Raw genomic sequence first — 12,120 nt, 5'->3', positions numbered from 1 at the left:
TTTTTATTTACTAATAAACTATAATAAAGATAATACACTTTTCTTAAAAATTTGTGAGTGGATTTCTTTTTCTGGAGAGTCTTTTAAAGATTTTTGATTAACTGATAAATCACACTGAGGTTGCATACATTTTTTTCATCTCAGAAAAATAATTGGTAGTTACGTCTTATAAAATAAAGTATTAAATAAGAGTGACAATAATTTTTATGTGAAATATGTGGCAAAATTATATATATTAAGTATGTGGGACTAATGATCGAACTGCCAATGAAAAAGTAAAGCTAGTAAAATGGTTTAACTTCTTTCATCAAAAGATAACAGGCCATGATTGACAATAAGCAGAGCAGAAAATATTGCAGAAACTCTCAACCAAGTTAATACACACATTATAAAATACACATGAAGCAGTTATTATTTTTAAGAAAGAAATTTATCTTCAGAGACCCACATTAATGAAGTAATTTCTCTGGATTTTCAAGGTGCGTTAAGAGATAAACATGCACTTTAGATTGTAATAGGTAATCCTAGGCATCACTCTGAGAGGGTAAGATTTCTCTCTATAATACTCTTTTATCCAGGTCATTTTCAATATTAGAATAATGACATTTTAACACACTGTTAGGAGATTCTTTCAAATAAAATGTTTTATTTTTTCTCACAGTTTCTCATAGCTTTTCATTATGTATATCTAAATTTAAGCAATGAATTTCACAGTGATATATCAGTACTCCATAATATGGCATATTAGCCTTTTTGTTTTATTTTTAAAATACCATGAGCTTATTTTTGTTAAAGTAGATTATAAACTCTCATCAGTACAAATATATATATTTATATATAAGATATATAAGATACACACAGAAACACACACACACACACACATCTCACATCTGATTGTAAGGCCAACATTCAAAAAGTAAAAATGACTTGGGATCTCATGTTACTCGCATCAAGTGGCTGCAACTGGCAATGGGATAGTCTCATCAAGGGCACGGCGGATGGGGGAACACAACGCTAATAAAACTCGGATTCTCATCCCCACAAAAATGTGGGAACAAAATTTAAAGGACAAAAACCCACATTACAAACCAACCCAGTAACCTGCGTTCCCTTCTCTGGAGATGTCACTGTCACCTTAAGGTTAAAGGATTAAAAAAAGGAAATTCCAAGAATATATACAAGATAATACATATTCTCTCTAGACTGATTTCTTTAAAGTGAAATTAGAATTTCAGAGGTTTACAACCAGGACAGTGCTGCTTTCATTTTTTAAAAACTACAACCCAATGACTGCTGATCATAAGCATGATTGTTGTTGCAATGTGCTGCTTACAATGACGTTGAACAAGCTGGGGACCCCTTTTTACTTCAATAGGCATCAATGATAGAGCAATCTTATGTACGCTTTCTTACAAGTAACCCTTTTAGTTTTGGCGAGATTATTCACAACTTTTTAATATTGAGAACTATTTTAAAAATTCTAAATGAGTAAAAATGAATATTTTGGCTTTTGATATATATCTATATTTATTGTTACTCAAAATAGAAGCTCGATTTTATACCCCCCACATATCCCTGCTGGGCAGGTGCTTCTGTGCCTTTCAGGCAGCTCAGCCTTCCTCCCCTCCCAGACTGAGGCTAAACCACTCTCTAGAAGGTCAGTACTGGGGGCAGGCAGGTAAATAGCTTCAAAATTAAGGGGAGTTTTGCCTCTGTTTGTGTTTTATATTACAGTAAATATGCTTTGAATAGATTCCAGTTCAGATACTCTGCCTCTCTGCCAGAGCTTTGTAAGGGGGTGAGGGAGGAAGGGAACAGAAGGTAGTATTTTCTCAACTTCTTTAGCCTAGCTGCAAGACAGTATTTGCTAGGAATGACTTTCTCCAATCCACTTCTTTCACAAGTCACCCCTCACTGCACTCTATGCCTAGCTTGTTCCTTGGGACCTTTGGGATTAGTGAAAAGTATACTGATCAGGAAGACGACCTCCACTCCCTTTCTTTGCAGATAAGATACATAAGCCATAGAAATTGCTTCAAGTACGATTTCAAATGTCTTCTGTAAGGCACTGGAGAAAAGATTGGCAGGGGAGGGATTAGTACATTGTTTGGACTTGCTTTCTAATGCAGCCCACTGAGGTTCAAAAGGATTCTACAGGGCAGGTGCCTGCAGGAATCTCTATGTGCTTCTCTTCTGAGGCCAACCTGGCTTCGTTTCCACCATTGAAAAAGCTGCAGAACCACTGAGGTGCTGAGCAGGGCGCTTAAAGAAAGGACTAGTGGTAGCACTGCTTGTCTTGTACTGAAGTAATGCCTGCTGCTTGACCAGGCTGGGTGACTGATGGGGATGAGTGACCCGAAAATGGCCTGCAGTGCCAAACAAGTTGGCTACCATCTGGGAGGGGTGATGCCCACCACAGGCACATTAGGGGCTGGATAGGACGTCCTGTTGGCCAAAGGATAGGACTGGGAGTGACAAAGGCTGGCTGCAGAGGTGGGACCATGCCCACTGGCACAGGCTGAGAGGTGAGGAATGCACTCCCTTAGAAAGACGGGACTAGCTGAGAAATGGCAGTGGGTGGAGGAGGCTGTCGGACTGGCTGCAGAGGGGCAGCAGAGGTCTGGGGCTGCTGAGACCAGATGCTCTCGGACACTTCTAGCCTACAGTCACCCTCTAAGGGAACGTGTCTATGGCCAGCCTAGAGGAGGTCTGGAGAGGATAGTGCCTGGGTGTGTGGCTTCAGTTTCCTTCTTAGAAGCATCAGGAGCATGGTCCCAAGGGTTGGTTTCATGAACAAGCATTGCTGTGGGTGCTAAAGCTTTATGGGCTGGCTTAGCAGCAAGCACATGGAAGGCTGAGTCAGTGCCATTAGCTTGGAAGGCAGGGGACTGTGGTGCCACCACTGTCACTGCTTTGGTCATTGGAACAAATGAGAAAGGGTCCTCAGAGGGTGTGCTGAAGGCACACCAGATCTGTGAGCACAGGGAGGTGATGCTCTCTGCTTCTCCTTCTACTTCTGGCACTGCAATTTTAAGGGGAGGGGGGGATCAGTCTTCTTCTGCATAGCGGAAGACAACTTGTTGATGCATAGGGATAGTTAGCATTTAAAGGGTGACATCTTCTGACTAAGAGCAGGAAATCTTCAGAAAGAGCCCTAGCAAACAAGCTGTTCAATCTGTGCATGGTGGCAGCATGGAATGGCATGAGGGTTGTTCATCTCTGAAGAGGCAGTAGTGTCCGAAGTGGGAGAGATGGGGCAGTTTTTCCAGAGACTACTGATAAACCAGCAGCTGTCTTATATTTCTTGGCATCTTGCATTTGTTTCATAATCACCTCTCTTTCTACTGGTTCTGTAGCAGTTGTGACACGAATGTTCTTTCTCTTCTAAAAGTGGTCCAACTGGCCACAAAAGTAGCAGTCATTCCACATTCCTTCTCTTGCTTCTGCTTGCACTTTAGACTGGCTGCAAAAGCACAACCTACTGAGTGGCTCAATTTTTCGGCCATGTCCTTGACAGCCATGAAACAGTGACAGATCCAACACCAAGGGGTGCCATCACGACATGTGTAAGAGAAGGCTCTGTCAAAGTTCCTATCTCGGGCACGGAAACTTTCTCTTTGTCTGGTCAACTATGAGGTCCTTTCTTTTTCCATCCACAGCTCTGAGTCCTTGTGCTGATACCCACAGGACTGCCTTCACTGCTTTCTTTCCAGTAGCTTTCAATCTTTTTACAGCTTCTTCAAAGATGTGCATTAATCTTGACTCATCAACTTCTACATGGCCAAGGTACTTAACTGGGAAGCTACATTTTCCAGTGTGAAACCTTTCTTCATCTGTCTGCCAGTAGTGCGGATGACTGGCCTCTGGACCATAAACATCTTTCTACCTTCTAAAGCTTTGTCATGTTTGTTAATTTTAATTTTTACAACCTGGCTCTGAATCTTGGCTATACTCGTTAGGTGTTGTATCACTCTGGCCTTTGGACAAGTTGCAGTGTCCTCATCTATCCAAGTGAGGTAACTGAGGATTGCTACCCGATCAAAATTCCAGTCTACAGATATGGATCACGATCTTGGGCTGTAACAGCAGCGGCACTGGTACTCTTCTATTGAAGAAGTTGCTTAAAACCCCAATTTTCATTATACCTGAAGATCCTTTTCTCTCACCCTCCAAGATTTAGCAGGTCAGCCCCAGTTCCTTTTCAAAGGTTTCAGCACCATTCACCAGCCAACTTCAACTGCGTACGCTTGCAATGAGGACTTTTCCTCTGGTCCTAGATGGCATCTCTGTATCAAGTATGAAGCTGAAGTCGCTTTTTCTGAAGACCTGCTGATGCCCATGACCATCTCCAATGCCTTTGCCTCTACCTTGGCCTCCAGTAGCCACCAAGCACCACCGTCTCCCCCATGACAACAGGCCAACCCTATATCCGTATTAGCCTTTTTAAAAATCACTTTTTCCTTATAAAAAATAGTTGCATGATTTATGATGGTAAGATAACGTGCTCGTAGAGAGTATTCTTAAAGGTTTATTTTTATTACTACATTTTTTCAGTATATATGATTACATTTATTGTGGTAAATAAACAATGCATCTTAATTATTTTCATCCCCCAACTCCCCCCGCTGCTTCTTCCATCTCTTGATCCCCTTCCCATTAGCAAAATCTTTAAACTACTTTTAAACTTTCAATCCTTTCTTGATCCACTTAGTGTTTTCTAAATATCTTCCAGTTTATTTGAACACACTTGTACAAAGAGCTAGATTCTACCGTTATTAGAACTCTGCCTCAAAATAATTGGTAATAATTGCTTTGGTGATTTTAGGATTTAACAAATTGTTTTTTATGTACCCTATAAATGTAAATTTTTGAAGATATCTAAAGAACTCTGTTGTTAAAGGAATTATGAACTGTCTGGCATGATTTAGTGGTTTGGTGGGGTATAGGAAGCTACTTAAATATGTTTGACTTTGGACCAGTCCCAGTTGCTTTGACACCAGGGTAAGGGGGGATACTAATGTTTTTGAATTCTTGAATCCCTTATTAAAATCATTTAGACATCCCAAATAATGATGAAATATCATTGTGTGATTTATTTTTTTCAGCTTTAATTGAGTTTATTGGTACATTTTAGGGATACAGTACAGTTACATTCATTGTGTGATTTCTTACCAGTATTTTTATGTGTATCACTGTGGTTAACTATTTTCTTGTGAGAAATTATTTATCACATAATGCCCTAAATGTAGTTTCTAGGTCAGCTCACTGATTTGGGACCCGGTTCAAACTTCAGTTATTTATTTTTCCTTCAGCTATAACTAATAGTCACCTGTACTGTGCAAGGCCATGACAACAGATTTTGAGGATGTAGTGATCAAAAAGCAGAGTAGCCAACTTTGTGGTACTTCTATTCTAGTGTGAGAGATAGACTATTAGCAAATGGTCGTGAGTGCTATTCAGAAAAGCAAAGATGAGTAGGGGAATAGAGAATGACTGAATAGAGAATATTATTTTTAACAATATCAAGAAAAGTCTCAAAAAAAAGATGACTTTTCAGGAGGCACCTACATGAAGTGATGGAGTGGATTACTGTACGAGCAACATTTTAGGTGTAAATAATAGCTAATCAAGGGAGCCTGAGATTGCACTTCACTGGATATATTTAAAACATAGCAAGAACATCAGTGTGGCAGAGGAATGGAGCATAGGGAAGGAGGTAGGTTATGAGATTAGTGGTAGGCAGGACTGTCTAGGAGTGTGACTTTTATCCAGAAGTGACTGGAAGCAGGGCAGTGAAGTGTTTTTCTTTAAGTATTATTTTAGTCTGAATAACAACTCCTCAAAGGTATCTACATCTCATTCCCCAGAATGGGTTCAATATATTACTTGTCATGACATAAGAGTCTTTGCAAATATGATTAATTAAGGAGCTCTCTTTGAGATTAGGGGATTTTCCTGGATGATCCAACATAATCACATAAGGGTCTTTATAAGAAGGTTCCAGATAGAGTCAGAGGAGAAGGTGTTGTGATGATGGAAGTGGATGGGAATAATGTACTTTGAAGATGGACTAAGAGACCACATGATAAAGCATACCGAGCCCCTCAAGAAGATGAAAAAACAAACAAGAACAGATTTTCTTCTGAGAGGTTTGAGAACCTCTCAGACCTGTGGAGGTTCCTGACTTTACCCCAGGGACATTTATTTCAGACTTTTGACTACCAGAATAATAGGAGGATAGGGAGAGGCTGTTTTAATCATTAAGTTTTGGGTGAGGTTTTATAGCCCCACCGAATACTAATACATATTTGTTGTTTCTAGTTAGAGATTGAAAGATAGGCAGGAGAAAGTGGAAAAAGTGAGTCCTACACTAAAACGATAGTGGTTTGGACTGTGAAATTTGCAGGGAAGTTTGGTTGACTATAGGACTAGTTAGGTGACTTGCTGTATAATTTGGATAAAAGATAAGATTTTTATAAGTTATCTATCACTTAGGAGCAAATTACTACAAATTTGGCAGTTTGTAGCAACATAAATTCATGATCTCTTTCCATCCACTTAGTATCTCAGGAGTAAATGTGGGCTTCACATGCAGGGGGTCTCCCAAGGCTGATATGAAGGTGTCAGCTTCGACTCTGATCTGGAGCTGTGAAAAAGAGTTTGCTTCTATGTCATTGAGTTTATTGACAATATCCTGTTTCTTGTGGTTATAAGACTGAGGACTGTGTTGCATTGGTGCCTAGAAGAGGTGCCTCTCAGCTCTTAGAAACTGCTCTACATTCCTTTCCATTGGTCTCTCCATCTTCAAAGAAGCCAGACTGAGCCTATCCAATATCTCTGTTTTAACAACAACAACAACAACAACAAGTAACTCATTAGTAAATTTATAATACCCATGAAATATCTATTGCCATAAATTTTTAAGTAGTTACTGCTGGAATATTATATTAAGTCACTCAGTTATTAGGGTGGGAAATACCAACAGGAGAAGTATTCTAGATTTCTGCCTGACAGTTATCAAGAATGACTCTAATTGTTTTCCCCCTGAATTCAGTGACCAGAAGAGCTGAGTGTAATATATAAGAATAGCAAATTCAGAAAAACAAATTTGGGACAGTGGGAAAAAATACAAGTTTGGAAATTTCAATTATAATTGGAGTGTTGATGATGAGTAGGAACTCATATATACTGACATGGCCTCCAGGAGAAAGATTAAGGGCTAGACTGATATATTGGTGAATCATCAGCATATATATGAAAGAAAATGTAATATTAATTGTAAGAGCTCACATAGGGTGAGTGTAGATACAATGTAGTGAGAATTTCAACAGTTAATGATCTGGAGGATGTCATTGGTTGGAGGAGGCCCTCAAATGAACCTATGAAATTATTGCTAGGCTGGAGAAATCAGGGAATGTGGGAGCACTGGACATTGAAAATCCTTAGGCTTCACATAAGCATACTGAATAAAAATTTCTGGATGGAAGCAGGTAGTCTGTATATTTAAAAGCTCTCTAGCTAATTCTGGTATATGATGATGTCTGAGAACTTTAGTTGTTTGGACTACCAGAAAAGGACAGAATGGAGAGGTAAACGTTCTCAATGTCTTTGCATCTCACAGTGGATCCTGAACACTAGCAGAAGCATTACTTGATGAATTTTGACAAATGCAGGAACCCAGAATCCAACCCACACTTACTGAATCATAATGTGCATTTTAATGATTTCTAGAAATGACTCATGTGCATATTAACATTTGAGAAACACTGAGATATGCAATATTTTAATTTAAAGTAATGCAACATATACACTCATATACCTACAGATGAGGTTTTATTCTATTTTTAAAATAATCCTTCAGAAATCTTAAAAATTCATACTCTATTATGTCTTTAAATCTGTGTTAGTTTTAATGAACTCTTTCATTAATTGGTTGAAATTGTCTGGGCAATTTCCTCTGAAGGATGGAATATGGAACCTGTAGCCCAGATTACAGCAGTAAACACAGCTTGTGGAATGTGTGAGTGCTCCAGGTGAAAGTTATCAGAGGTCACCGGGCATGACCACAACCCATTCTGATTAAACACTGGAATGCAGGAAACACAGGGCACCGTGTAAAGAGAAATTGCTTCTCAACATTGAATACTGCTGGCCTGTATTCAAACAAGCAAGTGCTCCTTTTCTAAAGAGGCCAGAAAAGAATGGATGTTATTTCCTCATTTTTAGCTTGGGTTTCATCTGAAAACTGAACTCAATTACTTTGTTATTTCGTACTTTAGGTTTGCTCTTTAAGAAGTTTTTCAGGCCAAATAAGATTTATCTTTCCTTTTCTAATAAACAATTATATATGCAAGAAATGAAGAATAACTCAGGAAACACCAGTGTAGGAATGAGTTTTTTTCAATGAAGGACATCAAATAGTGTTTAAAGAAATGATGAACTAGAAGAAATTATGCTCTGCCATAATGTAAATGAGGTTAAGCAATTTGGTCAAAATTTGAAAGTTAGTTCAAATAATCAATGATGATCTGTCTCATTAGGCTGTTATCAAACAATTGATTGCAAAATAAAATATTAGTACTGAACGCATAGCTTTAAATGAAATTATCAGGGGTAGGGATTTTTGTTTTTCAGTACTTAGCATCAGCAGATGAGAGAAGATCTGCTGGTATTCACGCAACGCAGAAGATGGAAGATATATAAAGAGGTGCTCTCCATTCTTTGTGAGCTGTAAAGTCTGTCCAAATAGCAATATCCTCACTGGCAGAGAATCTGTTGCTTGGGGTGGCCATGTGTTATTGTACTTGGACCCTCTCCATCTGCAAATGTTGACTTTTCATCTGTGATGAAGAAAAAAAATTTGTATGAGGAACAACTAAAACATTTAATCCTTGTTTACTTGTTAACCAAAGGTTTTGTTAAATCCTGCTGGTATGGGTTTTCATGTTTATTTGTTTCTCAAGGTGACTCTATATATATTCGCAATGTTGTGTTTAAATATGAGCTACAAAATAAAACTGATAAAATCATTAGGTTTTTACTTAGAGTTAGAAATGTGTATAGTTATTCTAAATGCAATTTCACATTCCAAAACCTAAAAGCTACCTAAGCAATAAAATAAACCACCAGAACAATAGATCTGTTTTTGTTTGTCCTGTCTCAGGCTTCTCATTAGTAAAATGAGAGTAATTTTTAAAGTTTAAAGAGTTTGATTATCAGATTATAAGAATTTTAAAAAGCAGGGTGTTATAAAAGGCATAAAAGAATGTACAGAGATCATGTACTGAAATCTAGTCTTTTTCTCTTAATCTATAGATAAAGAATAGAAACTAACACGTCTAAAATTTCTTTATCAAAATTCATACTAATTTATTATTCTCCTGTGGCTAAAATCAGTTTCTGTCTTTACCCTAGCTGCAGTGTTCATATCACTGAGATTTTTGAATTGGCTCTTCTGTTAGATGTTCTAACCAACAACTTTTTTTGAACCTGAAAAGAGCTGACTCAAATATCATCAAATGAATGAATGAACAGAAAACATTTCTCCTACAATTTCAGTTGTCCTTCATCAATCAACTATACAGAAATGGCTCTAAAACACCTCCACCCCATACCAAAGTCTTTGTATGATCAATTCCCTTATGTACAATGTCATAGTATTTGAATACATCTTATGTACATCCTCCCATGTATTTTAAATCACACCTAGATTAGTAGTTTTGTTAGCTACCTGACATAAACAGTTTAAAAGGTAAAATATTTATTTTAGCTAGCAATTTCAGAAGGTTCAGTTCCTGATAGTTTGGCCACATTGCTTTGTGCCTCAGCACCACACAGCCCCGGAGGATGTTCACCTCGTGGCAGGCAGGGAGCAAAGAAAGATAAGAAGGGGCCAGTGATCATTGTGCACATTGGAGGCTTGCCTAGATGTCCCAGCTTCCTTCCGGTTGACCCTAAGTAGATTCCTAAAGTGTCCATCAACTCTGAATAGTGCCAAGTCTTGCGATCAAATCTGTAATGCAGAGGCTTTTGCAGGAAATTCCAGATCCAAATCATGACATTTATATAACTAATATGTTATAAATGTCATGTAAATAGTTCATACTGCATTGTTTAGACAATGACAAGAAACTGTACATGTCAATAACAGGCATCAAATTTTTTTCAGAATATTTTGAGCTATACATGTTTGAATCCTCAAATATGAAGTGGCAACTATATAGACAAACTTATATATCTATCCTTGGATTAACACTGTCCACTTCACTCTATTGTACAATTTTATCTAAAAAAAAAAATCTCAGTTATAATAAAATTGAAGTTCATTTCTGGCTGTTGTTTTTCTTGTATGATAAAAGCAGAATAAAAGAAGAATAATCCTAAGTAATTACTTATTGCCATGTGGTACTTATTTGAAACTATTGGACATAAAGTATTCTGAAGTAGAAATGAGGTTTTCAAAGGAAATGAGAGTAATACTGAACAATTCCTCAGTGTCTCATGTCAAATCTCCTTTTTGAAATTATTTATACAATGTTCACATTAGAAGCAAATTAAATGACTTGATTTTTAGTAAATACAATAAATGAAACACAATAAATACAGCACATGATATTCAAATAATAGACATTAAGGTGCCTCTGAAATAAATCTGTTCTGATGTTTCTTTCTAGATCTTCATTAACTGCTACCTGTAGCTTTCCATTCAAGCTAATTCACAGGAAAAAAAAAGAAGTCATTATGCTGTAACAGAAAAATTCCATTTTTTGATTCAATAAAGGAAAGAAATAAAAGTGAGGTTAAAAATGAACTCATAAAAAATGCTAAATGTTATTGTATTAGTCTTCTAGAGACATTAAAATTAACTTGAATGATGTATTTGTTTCCCTGAAATTTTATTATTGGCTTTGGCCAATCTAAATTAGTAGAAAACTCTTTCATTTTGAGATATTCAGTGATGTCCAAGTCTTTGCATTCTGCATGCTTGTGCTAATGTAAAATTTTGGTGAAATAATATCAAAAGGGCTAAAGGTATAGGGAAAGTGGGAAGGATAGGGCAAAGGTAATAAGGGAAAAGAAAAAAATATGAGAAAATGAAAAAATGGAAATAAAGTGTTTGTAAATGGGGAGGGGAGGAGGGGGTGAAGGGAGGGCAGGGACAAGGGGAAAAAATGAAAACCAAGACCTGTCATGTAAAGGTACAAGATCCCAATAATGAATGTAACTGTACTGTATACCTAAAATGTCCCAATAAACTCAATGAGGAAAAAAATTAGAGATTAGGAAAAATATTTTTATCAAAATTGCTTTGTATATTCTTAGATAAATAGACATTAAACATTACAATCAGAAGTGTATTGCATCAAAGAGGAAATTTTCTATCATATAAACTACAAAATATTCAGTATAAACTGACGGATTTAATCAATAATAATATAAAATGGCACATTTATTTTATAATTTAATATCAGAAGTGTATTTAAACTTATTTAACCTAACTTTACAAGTTTGAAGGAAAACATAAAATGCCAAGGTATCAAACAATATGAAATGTTGTCAGGAACATAAAGGCATCAGGATTTTTTTTTTACACCAGTTTCAAACTTTAGAGTTAGAGAGTTTCAAATAACCAGGTTGAAAAGCAGCTGGTCATTGGACCAGAAGTTCTTATTAATTACTATAGTGAGTTAATCAATGAAGTAACAGTCTGGCTTCCAGGTATAATAAAATGAAGTTAAAAACTACTCAGATATCTTCCCACTTAAGTCTAGATTGCGTTCCATTAACTTGGATTGTTTCACATTTTAAGCCTGCATCTTTAAAAGTCAGTGATATGGGGAGCTTTCTGACAGCCATTAATTCCTAAACTTTTGGAAAAGATTTTATTTGATTTTGAATGGGAAAATGATTTGTGCAAAAATGAGGATAGAAATACCTTGAGATATAAAATAAATATCAATACAGATGACTTTCAAGAATCTTTTTAGTTATACTTTTGTTTCTGTTCTAATTTTCAAATGCAGAGAGGTAAATTTTGCAGTTTTATCAGTACTCAAGGTCTTTAATGCATTCCAAAAACAAGGATAATAAAATGTATATGAAAGAATGTAAAAAGAAACA

The 12,120-nt window shown here is 36.7% G+C and overlaps 1 protein-coding gene and 1 pseudogene across 4 annotated transcripts in view; one reads left to right on the top strand and one right to left on the bottom strand.

Moving 5' to 3' along the window:
- Positions 1-12,120, top strand: part of Pcdh9 (protocadherin 9) — an 887,892-nt gene that overhangs the window by 869,225 nt on the left and 6,547 nt on the right. The window lies entirely within an intron of this gene.
- On the bottom strand, positions 1,912-4,346 carry LOC104867719 (annotated as a pseudogene).

Source organism: Fukomys damarensis, unplaced genomic scaffold (assembly GCF_012274545.1).
Source record: "Fukomys damarensis isolate Sample0158 unplaced genomic scaffold, DMR_v1.0_HiC HiC_scaffold_6, whole genome shotgun sequence".
Classification (NCBI taxonomy): domain Eukaryota; kingdom Metazoa; phylum Chordata; class Mammalia; order Rodentia; family Bathyergidae; genus Fukomys; species Fukomys damarensis.
This window is presented reverse-complemented; position numbering and strand designations above follow the sequence as displayed.